Below are 18,807 nucleotides of genomic sequence, written 5' to 3' on the forward strand. Positions count from 1 at the left end.
CATCTCTATCCAAGCTCCCAACCACAGACAGGGGCACCTTCCACTAGTCCAGGTTGTTCAGAGCCCATCCAACCTGGCCTTGACAACATCCAGTGATGGAGCAGCCACAGCTTCTCTGAGAAACCTGTGCCAGTGCATCACCACTTGCAGAGTGAACAGTTTCTTCCTTATACCTAACCTAAACCTGCCCTCTGTCAGTTTGAAGCCATTCTCCCTTGTCCTGTCATTCAATGCCTTTGTGAAAAATCCCTCTCCAGCTCTCTTGAAGCTTTTTTAGGTATTGGAAGGTGCAGCCTTCTGTTCTCCAGGCAGGACACCACCAGATCTCTCAGCCTGTCTCCCTAGCAGAAGAGTTCCAGTCCCCTGATCACCTTTGTGGCCTCCTCTGGACTCTCTCCAGCAGGTTCACATCCTTCTAATGTTGGGGGCCCAAGAGCTGGACACAGCACTGCAGGTGGGGCTTCATGAGAGCAGAGCAGAGGGGCAGAATCACCTCCCCTGACCTTCTGGTCACCCTTCCTGTGATGCAGCCCAGGAGACAGCTGGCTTTTTGGGCTTCATGAGCACATTGACAGTCTTCTTCAGGGGTTATGCTAAGCTTCCAAACCACCAACACCCCCAAGTCCTTCTCCCCAGGCTGGTCTCAACCCACTCTCCACTCAGCCTGTGTTTGTGCTTGGGATTGCCCCAGGGCTGGTGCACCCAAAGGTGCATCCAGGGACCTCACTGACATTTGTGACCCCCCATACAGGAGGAAGCAGCCTGAGAGCACATCCATGGCTCAGCTGCAGGAGCTTGCAGCCCAGAGAATTAAGCATTCAACAACCACTAAACTCAAAAATAGACAGTAGGCGCCAAAATCCTCAGCTGTGGCTCCTTGGACTACACTGGATTTACGCTGATTTAAGCCAGCTGAGGATCCGCACCACCGGGCCAAGTCCTGCTGTCCTACCTCAAGCTGATGGCTAGTTGACGTGACTGATGACTGAGATTTCCATTTAGCCTAACTCGAAGCATGAGCAGGGCCTATGTAGTGCTACCATTGTTGACTCCAGCCTTTTGTCTCGGGCTGTAACCGATAGGCCTAATAACCGAAATCATACTGCATGCATTCATTCACCCTCTTCGCAAACAGCATGTTATTGAGCTCCGTGGTGAAAAGGCATGCACAAACACAATGGGGCTGGGATTAAGCCCAGCTGCATTACCAAAGTAAATACTTTTGCTGCGGACAGTTTGTCTGTGGGGATTTGGAGAAAAGTTTTGTGCATCTACTTAGGCAACATATGGTTTTATTTTTCCTGTTAACAAAAACAGTAGTGGTCAAAAGTCAACACCCTCTGATGACTGTTCTGTGGCCAGTGTAGAATGGGCTTGATGTACTAAGTCCAGTTCCTTACAGTCCTAAGTCCAGTTTCCTACAAAAAAAAAATCATCCTCTTCCCACATTCCTCTCTTACTCGGTACTGTGGTCTGCAGTGTCCGCAAGGAAGCCGGGGGGGTTTTGAGGTTAATCTCATCTGTCCTCCTTTCTGATTGAAAGCAATGGGTGACGTGGTTTGGGTTAAGATACTCTGCTAGCTTCTTTCATTCCCCTTGTGATGAAAACCCCTCCACAATCTGTTTCCTTGAAGCCTGAAGGGAGTCAGAATTAATCCGCATTAGCTGGCGGCCGGGGCATGTCAGCCAGTCAGACTTCTAAAGCAAACACACAGCGATGAGGAGGAGCAGCATGCCAAGAGCACAAATGGTCTGAATTTAGCCCTTCATCTCCAAGCTGAGTGCACACTGTTCTCCAAAGATCTCTGCAACACTCAATCAACAGCTGGTCACCTTCACATCTGAAACCAAGAAGAAAACGCGCAAGGGCCTGGCTTTATATTTGGCGATGACTTCAGCAGGCTGGTAAAGGGCAAGAAGTTGGCTGAGCTGCCACAAGTGCCCATCTCACATAGCTCCAGTGAAGGGACTGGCAGATACTGGCACTCAGCATTTTTGGGAAGAAGAAAACACCCCCATCATCAAACCCTCCATAGGGATTCCCCTAAAAGATTTTAAAGCTTTTAAGGTGCAAACAGGTCTTGTCTTCACTGAGGTAATGAGAATTACAGCAACTAGAGCACAACTGCTAACACTTAGCATCTGCAGGGTCAGAGGCAGCTCAGAGCTGGAAGGAGTGTTAACTAGATCCACCACATGAAGTAATTGTTTTTAAGGGAGTGTATCCAAGCTGGAACACAGCAATGCAGAACATGCACAGTCAGACAGGTGTAATCCCAGGCTTAGTGGGTGGTAAGCAAGGCTCAAAAATCACAATTAGGAAGCCAAAATACCTAATTCAGTCTTCCCCACCAAGATGAAGGTAGATTTTTGAGGGACACATCTTGCATAATGCCCAGCTAGTCCTGTAATATGTTTGCAATCCTCAGATACTCCTGATATCTCTGGAAGCTGAAGGCCTGAAGTGTTTTGCAGAGGATGCTCAAACCTGCCCATGAACAGCAAGAAATGGGCAGATAGCCAGGGCTGGAGGAATAAAGCCAGGCAGAGAAAGTGCTGCAGCTTGGGTTGACAGGCAAATGGAGCTCAGAAATGGAACATCACACTCCCATAGTCACACACATCCATCTACGGAGGAAAAAGGGAAAAGGCAGAAATTGTTTGTGTTCCCATGAAAGACAATCGGTCAAAACAAAAGCTTATCTTAACATTTTTCTGCAGAAGTTCAGGGGTTTTCATTCAAGAAGCAAAAACTGAAAAATGTTTGGTTTCTGGCAATCAAAAACTGGAAACATTTTGGCCAGAAACCAAAACAATTTGGGGTTTCTGGTTTTTGGTTTTTGTTTGAGTTTTTGCCAAACTCCTTAGCTTGCTTTTGCCAAAAAACTGCACATTTTTCAAGCTTTTTCTTCCTCAATGAAAACCTTAAAATTGTTGTTGAAATTGGACATTTCCCACAGATTTTTGTTTTGATTTTTTTAAAAAAAGGCATTTTCAGCAAAAATAATGTTTTGAATGAACAATTGCACCCAAGAGCTCTGTAAGCAGACCCATTGGAGGCTCTATCATACCCTCACTTTTATCTCCTCTCTCCTCCTCTCTTTTCTCACCCAGGGGACTCAGGGTGGTGATCCTGGTCTGGTTTTGACCACCCCATGGCCAAGTTTTAGAGCTGTGGAGCTGCCTTGGGGGACTGACAACTCTGAGCTGGGAAGGGCTTGAGCTTTTTCTGTGAGATACCAGTTCTCAGGAAATAAGAAATGTAGCAAAGGAAAATAAATATCTGCAGTCTGGATTCAGCAGTATTTGTACTGGGAACACATTTGGGTGTGTGGTTCTGGGAGAAGAAGGTGCAGGTACGTGTCCTCCAAAGTGCCTGAATGTCAATTCCCACAGGTTTGTTAAAGCTGCTGGCCCTGGGTCTACCACAAAGAGCTGGTACAATCCTTATTAATGTTCAAAGTTAGGCACAAAAAACGTGGTTGTGAAAGACGGACAAGAAAAATTAAATATTGTGAACCCCTGACGTAAATACAGTGTTAGGGACTAAACAGAAAATGAAGAACACCAATGTATGTCTGCTCTGAACACTGAATTTGGAGGTGGAACTGAAGAGCAAACCCAGCTCAGAATGGAGAAGGTGTTGGCACCCTGTCTCCAGGGATAACTTTGATCTGACCCAACAATGAAACCAGAAACTGCACAGCAGAGGAGGAAATCTGGAGTCAGAGTGCCAGAGTTTAATACTGCACCTTTACAAAGCAAACTACAATAAAAATTTGGACTGGGTCTTGAATTTCAGTCATCCAACCAAAGAGATGTTGGAGTCTTTGTAATTAAGTAGAGACATGGCTGCATTCCCCCTTTAAGTCCCCAATTTTTCTTACTTTCAAGGCCTGTTTGGATGTTTTCGGTGGTTGTTATTTGATGCCCTGCCAGAACAGGCAGAGAAAGACCAGGCAAAAGAAGGCCACCACACATCAGTGGAAGAGTGTGCCAGGAAGAGGAGAGGTGAAGAGTCTCAAATTTAGGCAAAAATGAGATTGCCACACAGCAAAAATGCCAGGACTTGGAGCAGGATGTTTGGAGAGAGCAGCCAAGACAAGAACTGTTGGCAGATGTAGATGGATTTGGGGTGGGTTGGAGAAGGGAAGGAATAAAGAATGTGTGGGTGAGGAGGAGAGAGGTCAGCAGCTGGTTATGAGGATGAAGGTATTGTCAGGATTTGGGGATGGGTTAGGGATAAGGAGGAGGATCTGAGGGGTTGATAAATTCCCATAGTCCAGGCAAGAAGGGAGTCATGAAGGACTATGAGGTGGCTGGGTGGTCAATGAGGAAGAGGAGCAGATGAGGGGTTTTCTTTTCTTTTTCCAAGTTTGGATAATAATGGCCCTTTACACTCTTTTAACTCTGATTTTCAGCAAAGTTTATTTAATCTTTGACACAATGCAACGCTGTCAGCTGAGCCGTGGTTAACAATGCTGTCTCCTAAGCTCAAGGCAAGCAGGGCAAGGGGAATAAATTAGTTTAAATCCCTGCAAAGCTTTCCCAGTTGCAACAGAGTGAAAACACAGGCACAGTAAATTACTGTGATTCAGCTCACTGTTAATTCAGTGTTCTGAATTCAGAATTCTCCAAACACAGAAGAGACACTCTGTCATTGATACAAACCTAGAAACAAGCTAAAGTAACAGCAGAGGCTGGTTTCAGACACACTTACATGGAGCAGTTAGCTTGGGTGGTGAGCTGGAGCTGCTCGTGGTGAGAGCTTCACAAATGGAGAGGTGGGTGAAATGCCAGACAGCCCTGGGACAGAAGGAAATGTTTATATTGATTTATCCTGACATTTTGAACTGTAACGTCCTTGTAATAAACCATGCCCTAGGAGTGGGTGTTACTTGGATTGTCCTGACACCAGATAGCAAGAAAGCCAAGAAGGGGAAACTGAGGCAGGGCAAAGACCCAGCTGCATAAGCTCCTTCTGTAGCCCTTTATCGGGGCTGTTTTCACCCGTTGTGTACTCACATAGTTAAGAGGATCTAGGAAGCTGCGACTGCTTTGCTTTCCAAGGCCTTTGCTCAGGAAAAGACTAATTAAGTGGCTGTGTTATTACAGCAGGTCCTGGAGCCTCCGAACACAACCAGCGGCGATTAGGCAGGCGTCAGCTACTGGGCGGGATTTCCCACTGCCCAGCTGTGTAATTATCGCGGCAGCCCAGCCAAAATCCTCTGACAAAGAGAAGCAGCTGCAGCCTGCGGGGCTGGGAGATAGCACATGGCCAGTGGAGGGAGAAAGAATAACCTCTTCTTTGTATTTTTCCCAAAAAAGGACCTATGAAGACGAACGCGCACATTCCTGCAGAGGAGCAGAGAGCAATAGTGATTTTTAGGGAGCTCCTGGAATAAGAAACAGGGGTGCAGCACGGCTTGCTGCACTTTTTTGGGGGAATTGAGTATTCCCTCATTAGGATTAGGGACACGGAGGCAGCAGGTGAGGAGGGAGGAGTTGTTACATTGCTTTGAAATACGGACCCCATGCTGCAGCATCATCCCTGCAGACAGGTGCTGAGGGCTGTCTTTAATAACCCCAACAAAGCACTGAGGTGCACTCTGGGCAATGGAGAAACTTTGGGTTAGTTTCTAGAAAAGCTGAGGTTTCTGTTGTCTGTTACCTTGATGAACCTCCTGCCTCAGTGTCCCCATCCCTCAGATGAAGGTGTCTGTGTTAGGTACCCCACAGGTTGTCTCAGCCACATCGATGATGCCTTCAGACAGTCTGGGTAGAGCCCACACCACCACTCAAGAGCTTTCTTCTGGCTGCTGGTGCCACCAGAAGCATCTTTAAGATATGTCTTCCTTGTCTGTGATCACAAGGCTTTGTCAAAAGCTAACGCTTTCCAGAGTATCAGCCCAAAGAGATTTATTTCCATTTATGTGTGGTAGCTCCCTTCCCAATTTCATGTCACCATTGAAAGCTTTTTTTCACTCGCATCTGAATTGATTTGGAGCAATCCCCTCCCTTCCTACAAACAGCCTGACAGGACCTTTTCAGTAGGTCCCTCACAAAAACTGTTTCCTTGGTGGAGCCTGCAAGCAGGGACAGATCTCACCTGGTCTGCTGCATGAAGAACCCATCTCATCAGCCCCAGCCTCCCACTACATCCTCAGTGCCTGTGCAAATCTGCCAACCATTACCAAATCCCTTCTCAGAGGGCTCTTCAACCCACAAATCCATTTGCACTTAAATTGCCTGACACACAGCCTGGATGAGTAACCAAGAGTGTGACCTTCCAGCGATCAAGCATTGCTAATATCTTAACTATTTCAAGTGTTTAATAACCAAATTTAATGCACTGAGAACAATTTGATTGAATGCACAATATCTGTAGCAGCTAATTAACCACAGTAGACCAGAGAGGTCTTGGACTTCATACAACCTTTCAATATAATTTCGAATTTTTAACAGCAAAAATGAATTTAAATCCAGTCTGACACAGCAATCCATCTTCATCTCCAGATAAAAGGTAGCACATGCGGTATTAACATTTAAACAAGAGCCATGGGCAGCGGAGAGAGACAAGGAGCATTAGCAGATGTGCTGAATTAATTACTAACAGCACCACAGGAGGTGATGGGGGGGGATATGAGTACTTTGCATTTTACAGGTCAGACTTAGAACACAGCCATTCATTCTGCTAGCTTTGCCTGCAAAAATTAGATTTCATGTCAAATTCAAGGCCTTTTAGGTCTACCTATGCCTCCTGCACAGCTCCAGGTGTGTGGTTCCTGACTCATCCTCCTCTTCCATGTGCTTCAGAGCTCACAGCAGCAAGCACAGATCATCACATCCCTGATTTTACTAGAGCTGTTCCCCAGAAATGTGGGTCTGAACACAACCCCCATTCCTCTGTGTGTGGGTTAGCAAAAAAAGTCCAAATTGTCTTCTTGCTCCTGTCTTGCAGGGAAACACTCAAGGGAATGATTCAATCCCCTGTGAGCCATGCCTGGAGCTTCTCCTGAAGATTTCCTTCTATCTCCTTTTCCTGGACATGTTCTATGGCTTGCAGGGACATGAGAATTTGGGTACAGATCTTGCAGGGTCAAAGTTTGAATTCACTTGTTCAATTCACGATGGCAATTCAACTGGATTTTAGGACAGTAGGTGGGATTCATGATCCCCTAATGGAGCATGTAGGCTGGGGGAGCTGGAAGGTGTGTTCCTCTCCATTGGATGAAAAATATTTCAGATGCAATACAGGACAGGAGAGGGTTTGATCCATTCCACAAGCAGAGAATCTTGGAGACCAAAACTGTTGCTGGCATCAATGGATGCAACAGGCATGGGGTAACTTCCTTGCAAAGCCCTGACATTCAGCAGTATCTGCCCTGAAAATAGCCATGAGACACCTTCCCAGGCACCCCTCAGGCAACAATAAGAGGGGAAGAATACAACACTTGAAGTTTTAGTTTGCTCTCTTGGTTTGAGATGTCTGCACTCAGAGAGCCTCTCCAAAAAGCCAGGAAGGCAGGAACCAGGTTTCAAGTAAAAAGTGAGATCTCTGCTTCAACAAGCAACCACCTGCCCTCAGCTGCTTGGATGAGGCATTTTTAGCCTTTCTGGAGCCTGGACTACTGCAAAGCCAGCAGTCAATTTTTGTGAAAGCAGTTCCAGCTTACACTGGTGTAAATAACATCACCATTAGACTCACAGTAAAGCGGACAAAAAACCCAATCAGAATAAAACACAGACATCCTATAATCATGGTAGTGAGCAACATTGGTGAATATTACTAGTTCTGAATAAATAGGACATGAAGGAACTATTTGTTCATACTGTTGGGAACCTTTTAGATTCCTACTTAGCTTGTATCTGTCAGAGCCATTTTCCTCCCAAGAGCTTGTGATGCATTACCATAAAATGTAGAATTTTAATTGACGAGTTCAAAACCAGGATGACTCTGCCAAATGTGATAGCATCAGCTGGTGGTGTCATTTGTCATTGTTACAGGCAAATAAACCAGCGAGTTAATCAAAGGGGATGAAAAATGAGGTGGTTTCAATTTTTGGAGTTCTGAATCCAAGTGCTTCTCCTTTCTTCTCACCAGTCTGGACCAAAATGCCAACAACACCAGCTGCCCAGTAGGCACTCATTCAAAAATCCAGTGTAGAGAACACATAGGCACATTCTCAGTTGTTCAAATCAAGGACAAACAGAAGGAGATATTACTAAGCAGGAGACAAAGAGGGAAAAAAAAGGAGAGTTCTGTGAAAAGTGCAGCTGAAGGAGATGAGCAGAAAGGCAGCCACTGCTGCCAAGGTCTCTCAGTATAGAATTGACATGTGGTCTCTCTGGAAGGACAGAGTGGTGAAACATGTTCTTTCAAAGACCCCTTGGACTATTGCACAAAAACAAGCAGAGATCAAAATCTGAAAGTTTGTGAATCCTGCTTGTCAGCAGTGTTTTCTGGAAGCTCAGTTCTGGGCTTTTGCTAATCCTGTCAGGATCCCATCCATCAGGTGTTGTCCCAGCCTTTTGCTTGCAGACAGGAAGAGTTGCTTTCAAATCTTTGCTCTTAATATGCCTGTGCTGATGTTCAGCAGAACCAAAGTAGATGAGAAGATAATTTATTTGGTCCAAAGGCATCCTTTTTATCTCTTTCTTAGATCCCTTTGGTGGAAAGACAGGAATTATTTCCCAGATGAAGACATGGTACCTCAAACTGCTGGGACTGCTAGAACCCCCAGTGCACAAGGGATTCAGTCAAAGGGTCTCTTATCTTGTACAGACTCTGGCTTCTCTGAACCACCGTGAAGAAATGATCCACTCAGCATTTCCAGGTCCATGGAGGTGTACAGGCACTCCCAAATGAATCTCCACAGTCATCATAGAATATGCTGAGCTTGAAGAAACCCATAAGGACCAATGAATTCCAGCTCCTGGCCCTGCACAGGACAGCCCTAGGAACCCCAGAAGGTGCCTGAGAGCATTGTCCAAAAGCTCCTTGAGCTCTGTCAGGCTGGGGCTGCCCTGGGGAGCTGTTCAGTGCTCAGCCACCCTCAGTGAAGAATTTTTTCCTAATCCTGTTATGACTGCAAAACAAATGTATGAGCTGAAACCTCTGCATAGTATCTTATGGTTGACCCCAGAACAAAACCAAGGTCTTCCAAGCCCATGGCCAACATCAGCAAGAACCTCTCTCCTCATTCTGAATATTTTGAAGGCATCTTCTCATAATTTTTCCCCCCCAAAGTCCATCCCCCACTACTTCTCCTAGCAAGCTTCTCTACAAATAATCCCAGTAGTCCTGAATTTACATGTATTTATAGGGAAGTGAAAGACTAAGGGTAAAACAGCATTTCCTCCACAGCTCTCTCCTCATCCTCCACCCAGCTGCCCTTATTCCAGCCACAAAAGCCCAAAAATCTATAATAGTTCTTATTCCTCCCACATTTTTCTCCTTCTTAATTTTCTCTTTCTTTAACATGAAATTCACACTTTACTTCCAGTGTCCCTTGACATGAAGTTTGTTTATGCAGGATCAGAACAGATGATGGGGGAGCACCAGATACTTCTCCACATCTCTGACTCCTTTAAACTCCATATTTCTTGTATCTTCACATTCAGAGATGAGCAGGTCTGGTCTGGGGGTTCAGATGGAGTCAGGTGGACTGCTCAGCTTTGCACTTTGAGGTGCTGGAAGAAAAAAACCTTTTTTCTTCAATATATATGGAATATCTTCCTCAGTAGATGTGGAATAGATTTAGGGAACAGTGACAGTCTCTTTCCTCAGAATTTCCACAGTTTCAGGACTTTAAAGCTTTCTGCAGAAAAATAAGTGAACCCAACAGAACCCAACAGCACCTGTGAAAAAAACACAAAATGGTAATTCAGACAAAAACAAAGTCATCTCTTCCAGGACTTGATCTTATGTTCTCTGAATTTGACCTCCTCTCCTCTAATGTGTATGAAAATACCCTCAACAATGAATCATTTCTTCATAGGCAATTATCTTAATTTTTATTACACAGGAATTCCTTTTCCTGTCAGACGGGGTTTGGGTGAGCTGAGCACTGCACATGGCATCTCTAGTTCCTCCCAACAGATATTACAGTGCATGATCTCACAGAATGTGCATTTCCTCTCCACAAAATTTCAAAATGAGACCACCTCCCTGCAGATTTCCTATAGCCTAGAAGAAGGTTTCACCTGATTTGTCTCTCCATCTCAGTGAGAGCAGTGGCTGGACTTACTGCAAGATTTTAGCAAGCAAAGGTTGAGCCAGAATAGAGAAATGCTCTTGTAATAGACAAGTGGAAAGCAAATATATGCTGGAAAGAAGAAATAAACTGCAAGAAAGAAGCAGCATGAAGGAAATTTGGTATCATAACTGAGCAAGAGTAGAGCAGCAAGGTATTGTAGTTAGTAGGTATGACCAAGATGTTTTCCAGTTGCCTAAAATGAAAATACCAGCAGGAGCTTAGTGCATAGAATAGCAATTGGCCTCAGAGATCATCCTACAAGGCTCAAGGTCACCTCCTTTACCACTGAATATCTTTATCTGTTGTCTGTTAATGGTTGCCTTTGTATCCCCAGGTCTGGCATCACAGAGCACTGGTCATGGTCTCAGACCCCAAGCACCCAGTGCCAATGGCTCAGCACATGAACATGTTCCCATTCTGAAAGCAGAAACCAAACCAAAACCGTGTGTTATCTTGCCAAAACTCACTGCTCCACCCTAAATCTCATGACCTTTGGAACCCCAGATCCTAACAGCAAGTCTTTTACGCCTGCCTGGAAGGAATTCCTTGGTGGAGAGCACCCTGTCCCATATGCCCATGCAAAAAGGGAAATAGCACACATTTTCGTACCAGTGAGCTCTCAGCCCCACTGAACAGAGCCATTGTGGAGTGACTGCATTATAAAAGTTGTTAAGACCTCTTCCAGACCATAAAATATGCAGCAAAGCAGAGTGCCAAATACCAGTCCTCTCCATGGCCCAAGACAAAGAGCTGCCCTGCAAAGCATTAATCCCTGCAGCTGCCTTGAACTATTCATGTCTCTTGGCTTTACGTAAGGAGCCATTCCATTCTAGCTACCAGCCTCTCCAAAACAGAGATCTGCAGAGCCTTTAACACAATTAAAGGTCATTCTGTGAACAGAAAACCCAAAGATTTGAATGGGAGGCTGTGACTTAGCAGAGAAGGCCAGACTATTTATCTTCAGTGGGGAGTAAGTTTACCCAAAAATGCAGTTATGATTGTTTCTCTCTTACACCCATCAACACCCCCTTCTTTCATCCAGCAGCTTCATGGGTAGTACATTCACTTGGGCTGTGAGGGACCTTGCTTTGATTTCCTCCTCTTCCTGGGGTGATCTGAAAATCTACCATCTTCCTGACTCAAACCACGAGACCACAGGACAGAACTTCACTGTTAAGCATTTCCAAATCCCCACGGGATGAATTATTGAGGTCAGCCCTGCAGGGGCAGTCCCCTGAGCTGGCCACACAGCACCTCCTGCTGCTGGGGGTGACAGGACCCAGCTTCAGCTGCCCCCAGGGGAAGGTGAGCTGTAGGAGACACAAAAGCAGCTGCAGGAATGTGGGAAGCATCATGGTTTGCTGAGCTCTGTGCAAAATATACTCCCAGTCTACAGGCTGCGGTGTGCTCTCTAAGTCACCCTGCTGAAGGCCTCTGGTGGGATTTTTCATTTTCTCTTACTGACAATGTTAAACCTTTCATGCATCATCATGAATATGCCATGGGCAGGGTGTCCCTTTCCATGGCATCCTTGTTGGTGGCAGGGAAGTTGGAACTACATGATCTTTAAGGTTCTTTCCAACACAAACCATTCTATGATTCTATGAACACTGGGAAATTTAATCTACAGCCCGGAGAGAAAACCATGAGCTCTCCTTCTGTGCCAGAAAAGATTTTTAGGGTTTCATCATACAAAGCTCTATGAAGTAGATTTGAAGAACATCCTCTGCCTGAAGATAAAACATTTTTGTTTAAACCAAGGGAACATTTTGACTTGACACAAAAATGTTTTTTTATTTCTTGGGTTATTGAAATAAAGCTACAAATTTTAAGCTTGGCCAGAGCAAGACCTAAATTTTTTACAAATGTCGGGTTCTGTAGCTAAGGCACACAAATAAGCAAACAAACAAATAAATATCTGTTTCTCACAGCTCAGCTTCTCATCCCAATGAAATATCTTTCTCTAAACCACTAGTTTTCAGTGGGTATGAAATGCCACCTTTGGTGTTTGTTTATTTGAAGGCCAGGGGACTTCTGCTTAAAAACGACAGGAAACTCTCCCTAGTGACAAGAAGCCCATGTTTCTGGCACAAAAAACAAAAGCAACAGGTGTATAATTGCACCTTCAGGTGGCAGCTTGTGGCAAGATTTGTAATAGTGAAAGTCATTGCACCACCATCCAGCCCTCATTTCACTTATTTTAAGTCAAAAGGAGGCCAAATGAGAGGCTGAGATGCTGTGCTTCAGCAGGGGTAGATTACATGAAGGGGCCTAGTAGGTAAAAAGACTCTCTGGAAGAGAAATCCCCAGCTTCCACCCAGGGTGGTCCCCCTAATTTGCCCAAACCATTCCCCAGGATGCCCAGCTCACACTTTTGGATGAGCATTGAAGACTCCTAGGACAAAAAAACAAACCAAACCAAACCAAACAAACAAACAAACAAAAACCCCCAAAACAAAACAAAAAAAAACCAAAAACCACTAAGAGTTGGCAAGATTAAGCTAATTTGTCCTTCCCTGTGAGTCATCGAAGTATTTTTAAATGAACTTTGAATAACAGAGCCCTCTTCTCTTGTTCTGCCCGTGTGGTAGATGAGAGCTTCTGGCCCCAGGCAGTGTCTTATGGGCATCATTCTGAACAGGGAGCAAAAATAAAGTTGTTCCATTTAGCAAAGGGACTTATTTTCCCTACCACTCTGGTCCTGGTTGTTACAAAGCCCCTAATTGCTCTGGTGCCCTTGCTTGCAAATGCTCTGATGAAATACTACCAAATCCTGGCTCTCAAGCCCATCCCACACCAGTTTTTTGTGGCAGCAAATCCTCACTTTAGAGGCTCCCAGAAGTTTAATGTGCAGTGACTGAAATAACCTGTCTGTTTGGTGACCCAAAATGACTTGGACAATTACATATCCATTGGGATTCTCAGAGCTGTGGGGTACCTGGAAACCAGCCTACATTGAGCCATCAGTTGTGAAAGCATTTTCACTCCTAAATATGTGAATGAACCAGGGGGAAAAAAGAAAAAATCAGGTCAGTGTTTTTCCAATTATTATGGCATTTTCAGTTCAGTCTTTGTGTGTATTACTGACAGCAGCTGAACACAGCACTAAAATTTCAGGCATGTTGGTGCAGGCTCATCTTTCCTGTGTGCCAGCTGCAGTGGGGTTAGAGATGATGTCACTTCAAAGACCCCAAAATAGGGGTTACTAACTGGAGAATGCTTTATACTGTCATGTGTCAGCACTCCTAAGTGTAACAGCATATTATGTAACCTGGTCTTAGAGAGGAGCCACATCTAGGGTAATATATCAGCAATTTGAGAAAAGCATCTTTTGGAGTCCTTCCCCAGCATGGCCAAAGGACTATTGGAAAGAGGATGTAAAAAACCAAAACAATCCCCCAGACAGATATATTTTAAAATGCACTGAAACAATGGATTTTGAACTGCACAGAATTTTAAAAAATGGAATAGCAGGCCTAATGAAACCTATTTTTTCTAGTGAAACCTATTTTCTCTAATGAAACCTATTTTCCTGAAGACTTTTCCCCTACAGCTTTTCCCCTTTTTCCCAGGACAGGAAAGATGTGGCCAGCAGTACACTTTGCACTGCCCAGAAGTGGAGGGGGCTGTGTCATTCTGGGGGCCACGTCACTGCTCTCCCCACCAGCAGTTCACACAAATCCATTAAAAACCCAAACTATTTATGAGGCCACCTTGCCTTTGCCAAATTTGGTTGACCAAGTGATTCAGGTGAAAGTAATGACTGGATGGCAGAGTATTTGCAGATGAAAGAGACAGGACCAAAGATGGAATGAAACATATGCAAAATATCTGGAAAGACCCTTGGTCTTTGGTCTGGCTACCAGTGAAAAACCACAGGCAATGTGGCTTGTGCAACAGGCTGCTTACGAGAGCAGACTACTGAAATCCATGGGCAGGGACACATTTCAGTAATGTTTCACTGATGTGCAACCCTCCAGCCTGTTCTATCCAAACTTACAGGGATGCAGGACTGAACTGTGCTCAGCTGCAAGCCCAAACCCAAATTCTGTTAGCAAAGGCACTGGAAATCAGGACCAGATTTTGAAATTCTGGGTAGCATAGGCTTCAGTTAGGCAACTTCAAGCAGAGGGGCAAACCTCACCTGGTGGGTGGAGATGTTGCTCCTCTGCTCCTTTCTCCTGGCTGATTTTCTGAATACCTCAGAAATGCATCAACCAAAGGTACATTTTTAGCCTCTGTGGCAGAGAGCGAATCTCAATCCTCTACAGCCCAGCTCCCCTGGGTTTTGAGCTTTTTGTGTTTTGGGGTTTGCCACTGAACAGTGGGGAAAGCAGCACTTGAGCTACCCCTGGAAATACAAATACTAATTCCTGGTGGAAGAGGGCAAGGGTGTAATTCCCATGGATACAAGAATTCCACCAGATACAAGAAGGTCCAAGGCAAAGTTCAACCACCAAATCTCAGAGCTGGAAACATCTCAGCTGATCAGACCTCTTGAGCTCACGGGCTGTGTTTGCCTTTCCTTGGCTTTACCTCCTCGCTGCCCTCCTTGTTCTTGCTACCACTCCTTGTCTTCCCCTTCCCCAGCCCAGTCTCTTTCCCAGCTCTCATATTTCCACCAAAACAAGCACTGCATCCAAAGAAGTGTGACCAGCAGGTCAAGGGAGGGGATTCTGTCCCTCTGCTCTGCTTTTGTGAGACCCCACTGGAGTGTTGTGTTCAGCTCTGGGATCCCCAGAAAAGAAGGATGTGGACCTGTTGGAGCAAGTCCAGAGGAAGTCATGGAGATGCCCAGAGGGCTGGAGCATCTACCCTATGGAGACAAGCTGAGACAGATGAGCCTGTTCAGCCTGGAGAAGCCTCTGGGGAGACTTTCTAGAACCTGCCAGTACCCAAAGGGGCTACAGAAGAACTGGAGAGGGACTTTTGATGAGGGCATGTAGTAATAGAACAAGGGAGAATGGTTTCAAACTGAAAAAGAGCAGGTTAGGATTAGATATTAGGAAAAAAATCTTTACTGTGAGGGTGGTGAGACCCTGTAACAGGCTGCCCAGAGAAGTTGTGGATTCTCCATCCCTGGGAGTGTTCAAAGCCAGGTTGGATGGGGCTTGGAGCAACCTGGTCTAGTGGGTAGCATCCCTGCCCATGGCAGGGGTTTAGAACTACATGATCTTTACAGTCCCTTCCAACACAAACTGTTTTATGATTCTCTGATGTTTATCTCTCAGCCAGGTCCTTTTCACAGCCTTTCTTGACCTGGAAGGAACATCCAGCCTCTGGTCTCATTCCTGCATGGGAGATAGCAACAGTTTCCCCAAAATGGGCTGCTCTCCTCTCCAAAATCACAACTCAGCCTCCTTTTCAGTAGAAGACAACATCCCTTCTCACGGCCCAGCCTCACGCTGTGGCGCTGATGTGAGCATCGCTGGCAAACTCCCGACCCAGTGTCACTCTGTTATTAAAACGTGCCTCACGCTCAGCCAGCAAAGTCCTGGGTTGTTTTGGGCTCCAGAGTCACTGCTGCTGCTGCTGCTGCTGCTGCTGCTGAGTATTTTGCAAATATCTGATGATACGGCCCCTCTCCTACAGGCACAGCGATATAATTAGTCAAAAACGTGATGGAAGCAAAGATAAAGAGAAAACAAGGGTAGATCTGGCACAGAGCCTGCTGCTCTCTTCCTTTGTTTATAATATGTGCAAGGGAGAAAAAGTAGGGGAGAAGGAAGGATTTTCTGTATTTGTGGCGCACGCAGGTCTCGCAGCATTATTAAAGGCTAATTCGAGGATCTGTAGTTTACATTCTGTTCTTCCTGAGATCTGTGAAAAAGTACATGGGATAGGCAAAAAACACAGTGCAAAGGGACTCTAAATCTCTCTCCAAAGACAATTAACTGCTATGATCATTCAGTAATAATGAGTTCATGTTTGCAAACTAGCCCAACCACAGAATATGCTGAACACGTTATCATCAGCTCCGAGCTCCCTGAAACCTGATCCTGCTTCAAAACGCGCCGCGTTCCTCCTTGTGAGGAGCAACGCTTGCTTTTTTATCCTCTGCCTCCAAATTTCAGTATTATTTTAAAACTATAATTGAATTTCAATCCTCTGTGTGTGTGTGTGTGAAGAAAGGAAACACTTCTCCCAAGATTTACTGCATGTCTGTTACTGTGTGGGCTGTTTTGACTCTGCAGCGTAGCACAGACCATGCAAACCGCGCACGGTTGGAATCGGTTCAAACTTTTACAGTCCTTCAAATTGGGGCTGGAGCCGGAGAGGAAATACTAAAATCCTGTATATACAACTTCTGTCTGTGAGGGGGAGAGAAATTCCATGAAAATTAAGAACTCAATGATGTATAAATTTATATTCTGTTTAAAGGGTGGGTTGAGTTTTTTTTCTTTTTTTCTTTTCTCTTTTGAGTCTTTCTTGGTTTTTTTTTCTGTTGAAAAAACAATTGAACTCTTACATAAGGAAATCCAGGATCTTTAAATAACACTTGGTCCTGCGAGCTGGTGGCAGAATAGGGGCTCAATCTTTTTAAGCCAAGCCATCTAATTAGCATGTGAGCCAAGTTTTATGAAGGTGAGTCAGTTGTGTTGCTCCTGAGAAAGCCAAGCCAATTTCTCTTAATAGCATGTGCTGTGAATAATTAAACCGGATTCTGCAATCAGCATATTGTCCTTCCTGGCTGCAAACAGCTGCCAGCAGGCTACAGTCAACAGGGCCATCCACAGCAGCTCCTGCCTGGCAGGGACTGGGAAGGCCCATGGCCAGGATGGGAGGAGGAGAGAGTTCAGGATGCTTTTATCACCCTCTGATGGCCTTGTCCTAAAGAGCATTTCAGTACAAAACCCAGTTCAAATATAATAACCTTGTCTTGGGCTTTCCTATGCCACCAGCGCAGTGCCCAGTGCCTGGTATCCAAATGGCTCCGCTCCATCAGTACAGTCCTAGCACAGCACTGATTTTGGAAACAAGGACACCATGACCTGCCCCTGCTGGCTTTCCAAAGGGACCTCACAGCCTCCCCAGCTACTGCACAAGGCTCTCATCCACAAGGAAGCTGCTCTAACCGGGACTATTCCCATATTGTTTCCATTATCTTTTTATGACTGTCATGTGGACAGGGGAAAAGGGGAGGCGGGAGGAGAAAAATAAGAGGGAAAGAGAAGCAGGATGTCAAGTCCTGCCTTTGAGGAGGGAGCTGACAAAAATGCAACAGTCAACTCCCTCTGGCACATACTTGCAGACACTGAAAATCTGAGTGAGCACCGGCAGCCCTGCAATGGGAACGACCCAGTTCTTCCCTAAATTGCCATTTTACAGCCTCCCCTTGCAAGCAGGAAGGTTGTAACCTCCATCCCCCTTCATTTTTTCACATTTTTGTTCCATCCCAGGCAATTTGCTCTTGATCACACAGGTCAGGAGAAAGTAAGCACAAGAGATTGATAAATTGCTCTCTGCCTGGAAACCCTGAGGTAGCTCCTGCAGGACCTGGTGCTCAGCCTGCCCCAGCTGATGCCACATCCTCCTGCCCCAGCGGTGACACACTCAGCCCCGTGGGTCACAGCACCACGATGGGCACCCCACAGCAGTCCCCAGCACCGTGGCTGTTTGCAGATCACACCTCCTGCACACCCTTGCATGTCCCCAGACCCTCACAGGTCAAACCATCTTGTTCTCCATCCCTGTGACAAACATCTCACCCTGCTGAGTGCTGTTTGGAAAACAGGATCATTTTGTTTTATTTTGAGTGACTCCCACTGGTACTGGTGGGTTAAAGTGCTGCAGCTTGTGCTCATGTTGATGCCACCAGACTGGAGAAAAAGAGCTCATCTGTCCTACCCCACAAAGGTGTCCATGCCACCAGGCTTTGGCTCTGCTGCACCAGCCTCCAACAATCCCTGCTCTCCATCCACACGTTAAAATGTTTCTGAAGTTCTTCCTTCTGCCAAAGGAGACTAAAATAAACCTCACAAAATTGGTCAGTGTACATCAAGTCAGGGCAAGAAAGGCAAAACTGAAGAGTTCTGAGCTGGTTGAGAATCGTGTGTTGATATCAGAATGGCTGTCAAAGGAAGAGACGAGAGACAGATGAAAAAGGGAAATAATCTTCTCCAAGTACTATTCCTAGCAAAAACTCTGCACTGGTGAAAGCTTTTTCTATAGCTGGTCTTTACTGTGATATTTCTTAGAGCTGTATGTGAGAACCTCACCTGAACTCTCCAATATATCCTAAAACAAAGCATGTAGAGTTACTTCCTTTGTATTAGGGCACAGACAAATCTCAAAGCAACACATCACATGCAAAGTGATTGCATCCAATACTCCTACAACACGGCAGCAAACATTGGATGCACATAACTAGGGTGGATTTTCTTGTCCATGTATGGTCACATTTCATTGATGTTTTAACTTTCCCTCAAAATAAATAATTTTTATAATGGAATTTTTTTGACCACAGGAAAACCATCAGACCTAAAATGTACATCGCAATCCTTTACAGGAGCTTCAGTTTTCTCCTAGGGTTCCATTTTCTGCAGGG

General features: G+C 45.3%; 1 long non-coding RNA gene across 1 annotated transcript; it reads right to left on the reverse strand.

Moving 5' to 3' along the window:
* Window positions 1-1,275: 1,275 nt before the first annotated feature.
* On the reverse strand, window positions 1,276-8,987 carry LOC107202652. The gene is made up of 3 exons (XR_001520777.2): window positions 5,026-8,987; window positions 4,721-4,806; window positions 1,276-1,841 (listed from the first exon to the last, which is right to left on the reverse strand). It is a non-coding gene; the product is annotated as an uncharacterized LOC107202652 (long non-coding RNA).
* Window positions 8,988-18,807: the final 9,820 nt, after the last annotated feature.

This window comes from Parus major, chromosome 4, assembly GCF_001522545.3.
Source record: "Parus major isolate Abel chromosome 4, Parus_major1.1, whole genome shotgun sequence".
NCBI lineage: Eukaryota > Metazoa > Chordata > Aves > Passeriformes > Paridae > Parus > Parus major.